This window comes from Ambystoma mexicanum, chromosome 2q (genome assembly GCF_040938575.1).
Source record: "Ambystoma mexicanum isolate Mex_15411 chromosome 2q, UKY_AmexF1_1, whole genome shotgun sequence".
NCBI classification, from domain to species: domain Eukaryota; kingdom Metazoa; phylum Chordata; class Amphibia; order Caudata; family Ambystomatidae; genus Ambystoma; species Ambystoma mexicanum.
In genome coordinates this window covers 128109599-128121693 of record NC_090924.1, presented here as the reverse complement: position 1 = coordinate 128121693, position 12095 = coordinate 128109599, and the positions used below count along the sequence as shown (strand labels likewise).

The following is a 12095-nucleotide window of genomic DNA, read 5'->3' as shown; positions in this document are numbered from 1 at the left end:
TTGGCCCCATATACAGAATACATGTGAGGATGCTTGCCTTCCCAGTGTATTTCTCAAGCTCTTGAGAGCATATGCTATTTCCATGGGAACGCAAATAAGTTCATACTTTACATTTGTGTGTGACAAAAGGGGAAAAAAACTATTTTGTGTAAAATGCCAGCAGAGAGTGTTTCTGCCCGGTCTCAAACCGGGGACCTTTATAACCACTACACTACAGAAACAGCTGCTTGCTCACCTTTGTAGGGACTGGGAGAACAGGTGCAAAGGGCAGTGCAAGTGGACCTGCTTAAAGACTAATCAAATGCCTTGCGCCTGAAGCTCACACAATCCAGCCTAAAACATACGTCCTATCAAGCATGCGCACATATACAAGTATGCCAGCTGAGGGCCTATGCAGCGTACAGAGGGAAGGACATATTTCCACTTTGAGATCGGACGGCCAAAACTCACAAGCAAATCAAGGAATGTTACTGAGAGCTAACAGAGAACACAAAGTGCTTGTCGCAAGGACATGGCACGCAAAGAGGTTCAGGAAGTGAATTGTTCATCGACTACTGCTTACCGAGAAAACCAGAGAGTCTGTCCAATGAAAATAACATTGAAAAAACAAAAAAAAGGAGCTCAAGTTAACCACCTTGATTGGGCTCGTCCGGGATTTGAACCCGGGACCTCTCGCACCCAAAGCGAGAATCATACCCCTAGACCAACGAGCCACGGTCCTTTGAGCATTTGACGGAATTGTCCTCAGCGTTTGCACCCCCCTTAGGATTCGAGGCCAAGAATGCCTATTCCTGAAGTTTGTTCCTGCCGCTGAAAGCCTTGTCGGTGTATGAGCCAAATGAATGCCCCAGTCGGCACGCTCTGACTGTCTTCACAGGTCTCCTCCTCATCCCGAAGGTTGGTGGCCCATTGACATCAGGGTGGAAGGTGCTTGCGATACACTGTTCCTTCCTTCCTTCCTTCCTTCCTTCCTTTATTCCTCTTATGCTGTTTATGTAATAAGAGGGGACGATACACAGAAGAGAGAAAGTGGCCCAACACACTAGACTAGCAGTCTTCTGATCAATCTGCAGCTGGCAAGGTGGGGGAGAGCCTTTATTTTGCACCTGCTGGGATCTGCATTGGCAGAAGCTCTGAGGGCTGGGCCTTTCCTTTTGCCTGTAAAAACAAAAAGCAGCCCTCCTCCCTCCAGCCCTGAGAGCATGGGCGTGACACTGGAAAAAGCAGCATCTCCCCTTTGGTAAAGATGACCATTGCACAGCTGCTCACTCAGAGCTCGATCGTGCTCGATCAGGCGAGATATATTTAGGTCACCAGCAAAGTCTGTTCTCTTTTCTTGCGTAGGGTGAGCATTCACAGAGCCCAGCTTCGTTGACAAGAGTGCAAAAGGTGTATACTAAAAGCTTTCTGCTTTACTTGAGCGCCATGGCCGTTATTATATTTTGGCTGCTCCAAGCAATCTCTGTCCAGCCGATGCAAATTTCCAGCTCAAATTTTCCCAGCACTCAAAAAGTCCCTCCTCCCGCCAGCTTTGCTTTCAGGAAGTTCAGCAGAAGCAGTCCAACTTCTGTTCCCACTTCAGAGGAAAAGCTTTCTCGGGCCAGAGAAAGCCAGGGAATCACTGTACCGGCAAGTGCATTTCTTACAACTGGTAATCCCTCAGAACACAGAAATGAAGAAGCTGTATATGAAAATGTATTATTTCTTTGGTACACTAACCTATGTAACTAATATGGACCATTTCAGAGGACGGAGCGGACCCAACTGTGATCCCAGAGACCCAAATACCCAGCAGTAGGGAAAATAAATCCTCTCTGTGCTCTGCAACATTACATACACAAAATGCAAGCGCGTGCATTTTTTTATTGGCCCCATATACAGAATACATGTGAGGATGCTTGCCTTCCCAGTGTATTTCTCAAGCTCTTGAGAGCATATGCTATTTCCATGGGAACGCAAATAAGTTCATACTTTACATTTGTGTGTGACAAAAGGGGAAAAAAACTATTTTGTGTAAAATGCCAGCAGAGAGTGTTTCTGCCCGGTCTCGAACCGGGGACCTTTATAACCACTACACTACAGAAACAGCTGCTTGCTCACCTTTGTAGGGACTGGGAGAACAGGTGCAAAGGGCAGTGCAAGTGGACCTGCTTAAAGACTAATCAAATGCCTTGCGCCTGAAGCTCACACAATCCAGCCTAAAACATACGTCCTATCAAGCATGCGCACATATACAAGTATGCCAGCTGAGGGCCTATGCAGCGTACAGAGGGAAGGACATATTTCCACTTTGAGATCGGACGGCCAAAACTCACAAGCAAATCAAGGAATGTTACTGAGAGCTAACAGAGAACACAAAGTGCTTGTCGCAAGGACATGGCACGCAAAGAGGTTCAGGAAGTGAATTGTTCATCGACTACTGCTTACCGAGAAAACCAGAGAGTCTGTCCAATGAAAATAACATTGAAAAAACAAAAAAAAGGAGCTCAAGTTAACCACCTTGATTGGGCTCGTCCGGGATTTGAACCCGGGACCTCTCGCACCCAAAGCGAGAATCATACCCCTAGACCAACGAGCCACGGTCCTTTGAGCATTTGACGGAATTGTCCTCAGCGTTTGCACCCCCCTTAGGATTCGAGGCCAAGAATGCCTATTCCTGAAGTTTGTTCCTGCCGCTGAAAGCCTTGTCGGTGTATGAGCCAAATGAATGCCCCAGTCGGCACGCTCTGACTGTCTTCACAGGTCTCCTCCTCATCCCGAAGGTTGGTGGCCCATTGACATCAGGGTGGAAGGTGCTTGCGATACACTGTTCCTTCCTTCCTTCCTTCCTTCCTTCCTTCCTTCCTTCCTTTATTCCTCTTATGCTGTTTATGTAATAAGAGGGGACGATACACAGAAGAGAGAAAGTGGCCCAACACACTAGACTAGCAGTCTTCTGATCAATCTGCAGCTGGCAAGGTGGGGGAGAGCCTTTATTTTGCACCTGCTGGGATCTGCATTGGCAGAAGCTCTGAGGGCTGGGCCTTTCCTTTTGCCTGTAAAAACAAAAAGCAGCCCTCCTCCCTCCAGCCCTGAGAGCATGGGCGTGACACTGGAAAAAGCAGCATCTCCCCTTTGGTAAAGATGACCATTGCACAGCTGCTCACTCAGAGCTCGATCGTGCTCGATCAGGCGAGATATATTTAGGTCACCAGCAAAGTCTGTTCTCTTTTCTTGCGTAGGGTGAGCATTCACAGAGCCCAGCTTCGTTGACAAGAGTGCAAAAGGTGTATACTAAAAGCTTTCTGCTTTACTTGAGCGCCATGGCCGTTATTATATTTTGGCTGCTCCAAGCAATCTCTGTCCAGCCGATGCAAATTTCCAGCTCAAATTTTCCCAGCACTCAAAAAGTCCCTCCTCCCGCCAGCTCTGCTTTCAGGAAGTTCAGCAGAAGCAGTCCAACTTCTGTTCCCACTTCAGAGGAAAAGCTTTCTCGGGCCAGAGAAAGCCAGGGAATCACTGTACCGGCAAGTGCATTTCTTACAACTGGTAATCCCTCAGAACACAGAAATGAAGAAGCTGTATATGAAAATGTATTATTTCTTTGGTACACTAACCTATGTAACTAATATGGACCATTTCAGAGGACGGAGCGGACCCAACTGTGATCCCAGAGACCCAAATACCCAGCAGTAGGGAAAATAAATCCTCTCTGTGCTCTGCAACATTACATACACAAAATGCAAGCGCGTGCATTTTTTTATTGGCCCCATATACAGAATACATGTGAGGATGCTTGCCTTCCCAGTGTATTTCCCAAGCTCTTGAGAGCATATGCTATTTCCATGGGAACGCAAATAAGTTCATACTTTACATTTGTGTGTGACAAAAGGGGAAAAAAACTATTTTGTGTAAAATGCCAGCAGAGAGTGTTTCTGCCCGGTCTCGAACAGGGGACCTTTCGCGTGTGAGGCGAACGTGATAACCACTACACTACAGAAACAGCTGCTTGCTCACCTTTGTAGGGACTGGGAGAACAGGTGCAAAGGGCAGTGCAAGTGGACCTGCTTAAAGACTAATCAAATGCCTTGCGCCTGAAGCTCACACAATCCAGCCTAAAACATACGTCCTATCAAGCATGCGCACATATACAAGTATGCCAGCTGAGGGCCTATGCAGCGTACAGAGGGAAGGACATATTTCCACTTTGAGATCGGACGGCCAAAACTCACAAGCAAATCAAGGAATGTTACTGAGAGCTAACAGAGAACACAAAGTGCTTGTCGCAAGGACATGGCACGCAAAGAGGTTCAGGAAGTGAATTGTTCATCGACTACTGCTTACCGAGAAAACCAGAGAGTCTGTCCAATGAAAATAACATTGAAAAAACAAAAAAAAGGAGCTCAAGTTAACCACCTTGATTGGGCTTGTGATTTGAACCCGGGACCTCTCGCACCCAAAGCGAGAATCATACCCCTAGACCAACGAGCCACGGTCTTTTGAGCATTTGACGGAATTGTCCTCAGCGTTTGCACCCCCCTTAGGATTCGAGGCCAAGAATGCCTATTCCTGAAGTTTGTTCCTGCCGCTGAAAGCCTTGTCGGTGTATGAGCCAAATGAATGCCCCAGTCGGCACGCTCTGACTGTCTTCACAGGTCTCCTCCTCATCCCGAAGGTTGGTGGCCCATTGACATCAGGGTGGAAGGTGCTTGCGATACACTGTTCCTTCCTTCCTTCCTTCCTTCCTTCCTTTATTCCTCTTATGCTGTTTATGTAATAAGAGGGGACGATACACAGAAGAGAGAAAGTGGCCCAACACACTAGACTAGCAGTCTTCTGATCAATCTGCAGCTGGCAAGGTGGGGGAGAGCCTTTATTTTGCACCTGCTGGGATCTGCATTGGCAGAAGCTCTGAGGGCTGGGCCTTTCCTTTTGCCTGTAAAAACAAAAAGCAGCCCTCCTCCCTCCAGCCCTGAGAGCATGGGCGTGACACTGGAAAAAGCAGCATCTCCCCTTTGGTAAAGATGACCATTGCACAGCTGCTCACTCAGAGCTCGATCGTGCTCGATCAGGCGAGATATATTTAGGTCACCAGCAAAGTCTGTTCTCTTTTCTTGCGTAGGGTGAGCATTCACAGAGCCCAGCTTCGTTGACAAGAGTGCAAAAGGTGTATACTAAAAGCTTTCTGCTTTACTTGAGCGCCATGGCCGTTATTATATTTTGGCTGCTCCAAGCAATCTCTGTCCAGCCGATGCAAATTTCCAGCTCAAATTTTCCCAGCACTCAAAAAGTCCCTCCTCCCGCCAGCTCTGCTTTCAGGAAGTTCAGCAGAAGCAGTCCAACTTCTGTTCCCACTTCAGAGGAAAAGCTTTCTCGGGCCAGAGAAAGCCAGGGAATCACTGTACCGGCAAGTGCATTTCTTACAACTGGTAATCCCTCAGAACACAGAAATGAAGAAGCTGTATATGAAAATGTATTATTTCTTTGGTACACTAACCTATGTAACTAATATGGACCATTTCAGAGGACGGAGCGGACCCAACTGTGATCCCAGAGACCCAAATACCCAGCAGTAGGGAAAATAAATCCTCTCTGTGCTCTGCAACATTACATACACAAAATGCAAGCGCGTGCATTTTTTTATTGGCCCCATATACAGAATACATGTGAGGATGCTTGCCTTCCCAGTGTATTTCTCAAGCTCTTGAGAGCATATGCTATTTCCATGGGAACGCAAATAAGTTCATACTTTACATTTGTGTGTGACAAAAGGGGAAAAAAACTATTTTGTGTAAAATGCCAGCAGAGAGTGTTTCTGCCCGGTCTCGAACCGGGGACCTTTCGCGTGTGAGGCGAACGTGATAACCACTACACTACAGAAACAGCTGCTTGCTCACCTTTGTAGGGACTGGGAGAACAGGTGCAAAGGGCAGTGCAAGTGGACCTGCTTAAAGACTAATCAAATGCCTTGCGCCTGAAGCTCACACAATCCAGCCTAAAACATACGTCCTATCAAGCATGCGCACATATACAAGTATGCCAGCTGAGGGCCTATGCAGCGTACAGAGGGAAGGACATATTTCCACTTTGAGATCGGACGGCCAAAACTCACAAGCAAATCAAGGAATGTTACTGAGAGCTAACAGAGAACACAAAGTGCTTGTCGCAAGGACATGGCACACAAAGAGGTTCAGGAAGTGAATTGTTCATCGACTACTGCTTACCGAGAAAACCAGAGAGTCTGTCCAATGAAAATAACATTGAAAAAACAAAAAAAAGGAGCTCAAGTTAACCACCTTGATTGGGCTCGTCCGGGATTTGAACCCGGGACCTCTCGCACCCAAAGCGAGAATCATACCCCTAGACCAACGAGCCACGGTCCTTTGAGCATTTGACCGAATTGTCCTCAGCGTTTGCACCCCCCTTAGGATTCGAGGCCAAGAATGCCTATTCCTGAAGTTTGTTCCTGCCGCTGAAAGCCTTGTCGGTGTATGAGCCAAATGAATGCCCCAGTCGGCACGCTCTGACTGTCTTCACAGGTCTCCTCCTCATCCCGAAGGTTGGTGGCCCATTGACATCAGGGTGGAAGGTGCTTGCGATACACTGTTCCTTCCTTCCTTCCTTCCTTCCTTTATTCCTCTTATGCTGTTTATGTAATAAGAGGGGACGATACACAGAAGAGAGAAAGTGGCCCAACACACTAGACTAGCAGTCTTCTGATCAATCTGCAGCTGGCAAGGTGGGGGAGAGCCTTTATTTTGCACCTGCTGGGATCTGCATTGGCAGAAGCTCTGAGGGCTGGGCCTTTCCTTTTGCCTGTAAAAACAAAAAGCAGCCCTCCTCCCTCCAGCCCTGAGAGCATGGGCGTGACACTGGAAAAAGCAGCATCTCCCCTTTGGTAAAGATGACCATTGCACAGCTGCTCACTCAGAGCTCGATCGTGCTCGATCAGGCGAGATATATTTAGGTCACCAGCAAAGTCTGTTCTCTTTTCTTGCGTAGGGTGAGCATTCACAGAGCCCAGCTTCGTTGACAAGAGTGCAAAAGGTGTATACTAAAAGCTTTCTGCTTTACTTGAGCGCCATGGCCGTTATTATATTTTGGCTGCTCCAAGCAATCTCTGTCCAGCCGATGCAAATTTCCAGCTCAAATTTTCCCAGCACTCAAAAAGTCCCTCCTCCCGCCAGCTCTGCTTTCAGGAAGTTCAGCAGAAGCAGTCCAACTTCTGTTCCCACTTCAGAGGAAAAGCTTTCTCGGGCCAGAGAAAGCCAGGGAATCACTGTACCGGCAAGTGCATTTCTTACAACTGGTAATCCCTCAGAACACAGAAATGAAGAAGCTGTATATGAAAATGTATTATTTCTGTGGTACACTAACCTATGTAACTAATATGGACCATTTCAGAGGACGGAGCGGACCCAACTGTGATCCCAGAGACCCAAATACCCAGCAGTAGGGAAAATAAATCCTCTCTGTGCTCTGCAACATTACATACACAAAATGCAAGCGCGTGCATTTTTTTATTGGCCCCATATACAGAATACATGTGAGGATGCTTGCCTTCCCAGTGTATTTCTCAAGCTCTTGAGAGCATATGCTATTTCCATGGGAACGCAAATAAGTTCATACTTTACATTTGTGTGTGACAAAAGGGGAAAAAAACTATTTTGTGTAAAATGCCAGCAGAGAGTGTTTCTGCCCGGTCTCGAACCGGGGACCTTTCGCGTGTGAGGCGAACGTGATAACCACTACACTACAGAAACAGCTGCTTGCTCACCTTTGTAGGGACTGGGAGAACAGGTGCAAAGGGCAGTGCAAGTGGACCTGCTTAAAGACTAATCAAATGCCTTGCGCCTGAAGCTCACACAATCCAGCCTAAAACATACGTCCTATCAAGCATGCGCACATATACAAGTATGCCAGCTGAGGGCCTATGCAGCGTACAGAGGGAAGGACATATTTCCACTTTGAGATCGGACGGCCAAAACTCACAAGCAAATCAAGGAATGTTACTGAGAGCTAACAGAGAACACAAAGTGCTTGTCGCAAGGACATGGCACACAAAGAGGTTCAGGAAGTGAATTGTTCATCGACTACTGCTTACCGAGAAAACCAGAGAGTCTGTCCAATGAAAATAACATTGAAAAAACAAAAAAAAGGAGCTCAAGTTAACCACCTTGATTGGGCTCGTCCGGGATTTGAACCCGGGACCTCTCGCACCCAAAGCGAGAATCATACCCCTAGACCAACGAGCCACGGTCCTTTGAGCATTTGACGGAATTGTCCTCAGCGTTTGCACCCCCCTTAGGATTCGAGGCCAAGAATGCCTATTCCTGAAGTTTGTTCCTGCCGCTGAAAGCCTTGTCGGTGTATGAGCCAAATGAATGCCCCAGTCGGCACGCTCTGACTGTCTTCACAGGTCTCCTCCTCATCCCGAAGGTTGGTGGCCCATTGACATCAGGGTGGAAGGTGCTTGCGATACACTGTTCCTTCCTTCCTTCCTTCCTTCCTTTATTCCTCTTATGCTGTTTATGTAATAAGAGGGGACGATACACAGAAGAGAGAAAGTGGCCCAACACACTAGACTAGCAGTCTTCTGATCAATCTGCAGCTGGCAAGGTGGGGGAGAGCCTTTATTTTGCACCTGCTGGGATCTGCATTGGCAGAAGCTCTGAGGGCTGGGCCTTTCCTTTTGCCTGTAAAAACAAAAAGCAGCCCTCCTCCCTCCAGCCCTGAGAGCATGGGCGTGACACTGGAAAAAGCAGCATCTCCCCTTTGGTAAAGATGACCATTGCACAGCTGCTCACTCAGAGCTCGATCGTGCTCGATCAGGCGAGATATATTTAGGTCACCAGCAAAGTCTGTTCTCTTTTCTTGCGTAGGGTGAGCATTCACAGAGCCCAGCTTCGTTGACAAGAGTGCAAAAGGTGTATACTAAAAGCTTTCTGCTTTACTTGAGCGCCATGGCCGTTATTATATTTTGGCTGCTCCAAGCAATCTCTGTCCAGCCGATGCAAATTTCCAGCTCAAATTTTCCCAGCACTCAAAAAGTCCCTCCTCCCGCCAGCTCTGCTTTCAGGAAGTTCAGCAGAAGCAGTCCAACTTCTGTTCCCACTTCAGAGGAAAAGCTTTCTCGGGCCAGAGAAAGCCAGGGAATCACTGTACCGGCAAGTGCATTTCTTACAACTGGTAATCCCTCAGAACACAGAAATGAAGAAGCTGTATATGAAAATGTATTATTTCTGTGGTACACTAACCTATGTAACTAATATGGACCATTTCAGAGGACGGAGCGGACCCAACTGTGATCCCAGAGACCCAAATACCCAGCAGTAGGGAAAATAAATCCTCTCTGTGCTCTGCAACATTACATACACAAAATGCAAGCGCGTGCATTTTTTTATTGGCCCCATATACAGAATACATGTGAGGATGCTTGCCTTCCCAGTGTATTTCTCAAGCTCTTGAGAGCATATGCTATTTCCATGGGAACGCAAATAAGTTCATACTTTACATTTGTGTGTGACAAAAGGGGAAAAAAACTATTTTGTGTAAAATGCCAGCAGAGAGTGTTTCTGCCCGGTCTCGAACAGGGGACCTTTCGCGTGTGAGGCGAACGTGATAACCACTACACTACAGAAACAGCTGCTTGCTCACCTTTGTAGGGACTGGGAGAACAGGTGCAAAGGGCAGTGCAAGTGGACCTGCTTAAAGACTAATCAAATGCCTTGCGCCTGAAGCTCACACAATCCAGCCTAAAACATACGTCCTATCAAGCATGCGCACATATACAAGTATGCCAGCTGAGGGCCTATGCAGCGTACAGAGGGAAGGACATATTTCCACTTTGAGATCGGACGGCCAAAACTCACAAGCAAATCAAGGAATGTTACTGAGAGCTAACAGAGAACACAAAGTGCTTGTCGCAAGGACATGGCACGCAAAGAGGTTCAGGAAGTGAATTGTTCATCGACTACTGCTTACCGAGAAAACCAGAGAGTCTGTCCAATGAAAATAACATTGAAAAAACAAAAAAAAGGAGCTCAAGTTAACCACCTTGATTGGGCTCGTCCGGGATTTGAACCCGGGACCTCTTGCACCCAAAGCGAGAATCATACCCCTAGACCAACGAGCCACGGTCCTTTGAGCATTTGACGGAATTGTCCTCAGCGTTTGCACCCCCCTTAGGATTCGAGGCCAAGAATGCCTATTCCTGAAGTTTGTTCCTGCCGCTGAAAGCCTTGTCGGTGTATGAGCCAAATGAATGCCCCAGTCGGCACGCTCTGACTGTCTTCACAGGTCTCCTCCTCATCCCGAAGGTTGGTGGCCCATTGACATCAGGGTGGAAGGTGCTTGCGATACACTGTTCCTTCCTTCCTTCCTTCCTTCCTTTATTCCTCTTATGCTGTTTATGTAATAAGAGGGGACGATACACAGAAGAGAGAAAGTGGCCCAACACACTAGACTAGCAGTCTTCTGATCAATCTGCAGCTGGCAAGGTGGGGGAGAGCCTTTATTTTGCACCTGCTGGGATCTGCATTGGCAGAAGCTCTGAGGGCTGGGCCTTTCCTTTTGCCTGTAAAAACAAAAAGCAGCCCTCCTCCCTCCAGCCCTGAGAGCATGGGCGTGACACTGGAAAAAGCAGCATCTCCCCTTTGGTAAAGATGACCATTGCACAGCTGCTCACTCAGAGCTCGATCGTGCTCGATCAGGCGAGATATATTTAGGTCACCAGCAAAGTCTGTTCTCTTTTCTTGCGTAGGGTGAGCATTCACAGAGCCCAGCTTCGTTGACAAGAGTGCAAAAGGTGTATACTAAAAGCTTTCTGCTTTACTTGAGCGCCATGGCCGTTATTATATTTTGGCTGCTCCAAGCAATCTCTGTCCAGCCGATGCAAATTTCTAGCTCAAATTTTCCCAGCACTCAAAAAGTCCCTCCTCCCGCCAGCTCTGCTTTCAGGAAGTTCAGCAGAAGCAGTCCAACTTCTGTTCCCACTTCAGAGGAAAAGCTTTCTCGGGCCAGAGAAAGCCAGGGAATCACTGTACCGGCAAGTGCATTTCTTACAACTGGTAATCCCTCAGAACACAGAAATGAAGAAGCTGTATATGAAAATGTATTATTTCTTTGGTACACTAACCTATGTAACTAATATGGACCATTTCAGAGGACGGAGCGGACCCAACTGTGATCCCAGAGACCCAAATACCCAGCAGTAGGGAAAATAAATCCTCTCTGTGCTCTGCAACATTACATACACAAAATGAAAGCGCGTTTTTTTTTTTATTGGCCCCATATACAGAATACATGTGAGGATGCTTGCCTTCCCAGTGTATTTCTCAAGCTCTTGAGAGCATATGCTATTTCCATGGGAACGCAAATAAGTTCATACTTTACATTTGTGTGTGACAAAAGGGGAAAAAAACTATTTTGTGTAAAATGCCAGCAGAGAGTGTTTCTGCCCGGTCTCGAACCGGGGACCTTTCGCGTGTGAGGCGAACGTGATAACCACTACACTACAGAAACAGCTGCTTGCTCACCTTTGTAGGGACTGGGAGAACAGGTGCAAAGGGCAGTGCAAGTGGACCTGCTTAAAGACTAATCAAATGCCTTGCGCCTGAAGCTCACACAATCCAGCCTAAAACATACGTCCTATCAAGCATGCGCACATATACAAGTATGCCAGCTGAGGGCCTATGCAGCGTACAGAGGGAAGGACATATTTCCACTTTGAGATCGGACGGCCAAAACTCACAAGCAAATCAAGGAATGTTACTGAGAGCTAACAGAGAACACAAAGTGCTTGTCGCAAGGACATGGCACGCAAAGAGGTTCAGGAAGTGAATTGTTCATCGACTACTGCTTACCGAGAAAACCAGAGAGTCTGTCCAATGAAAATAACATTGAAAAAACAAAAAAAAGGAGCTCAAGTTAACCACCTTGATTGGGCTCGTCCTCTCGCACCCAAAGCGAGAATCATACCCCTAGACCAACGAGCCACGGTCCTTTGAGCATTTGACGGAATTGTCCTCAGCGTTTGCACCCCCCTTAGGATTCGAGGCCAAGAATGCCTATTCCTGAAGTTTGTTCCTGCCGCTGAAAGCCTTGTCGGTGTATGA

General features: G+C 47.3%; 8 non-coding genes across 8 annotated transcripts; all 8 read right to left on the bottom strand.

Moving 5' to 3' along the window:
- Positions 1-641: 641 nt before the first annotated feature.
- TRNAP-UGG (transfer RNA proline (anticodon UGG)) lies at positions 642-713 on the bottom strand. The gene has a single exon. It is a non-coding gene; the product is annotated as a tRNA-Pro (tRNA).
- A 1793-nt stretch (positions 714-2506) lies between these two features.
- On the bottom strand, positions 2507-2578 carry TRNAP-UGG (transfer RNA proline (anticodon UGG)). The gene has a single exon. It is a non-coding gene; the product is annotated as a tRNA-Pro (tRNA).
- A 3211-nt stretch (positions 2579-5789) lies between these two features.
- TRNAV-CAC (transfer RNA valine (anticodon CAC)) lies at positions 5790-5862 on the bottom strand. Its single transcript has one exon. It is a non-coding gene; the product is annotated as a tRNA-Val (tRNA).
- Positions 5863-6282: 420 nt separating this feature from the next.
- On the bottom strand, positions 6283-6354 carry TRNAP-UGG (transfer RNA proline (anticodon UGG)). The gene has a single exon. It is a non-coding gene; the product is annotated as a tRNA-Pro (tRNA).
- Positions 6355-7669: 1315 nt separating this feature from the next.
- Positions 7670-7742, bottom strand: TRNAV-CAC (transfer RNA valine (anticodon CAC)). The gene has a single exon. It is a non-coding gene; the product is annotated as a tRNA-Val (tRNA).
- Positions 7743-8162: 420 nt separating this feature from the next.
- On the bottom strand, positions 8163-8234 carry TRNAP-UGG (transfer RNA proline (anticodon UGG)). Its single transcript has one exon. It is a non-coding gene; the product is annotated as a tRNA-Pro (tRNA).
- A 1808-nt stretch (positions 8235-10042) lies between these two features.
- TRNAP-UGG (transfer RNA proline (anticodon UGG)) lies at positions 10043-10114 on the bottom strand. The gene has a single exon. It is a non-coding gene; the product is annotated as a tRNA-Pro (tRNA).
- A 1315-nt stretch (positions 10115-11429) lies between these two features.
- Positions 11430-11502, bottom strand: TRNAV-CAC (transfer RNA valine (anticodon CAC)). The gene has a single exon. It is a non-coding gene; the product is annotated as a tRNA-Val (tRNA).
- Positions 11503-12095: the final 593 nt, after the last annotated feature.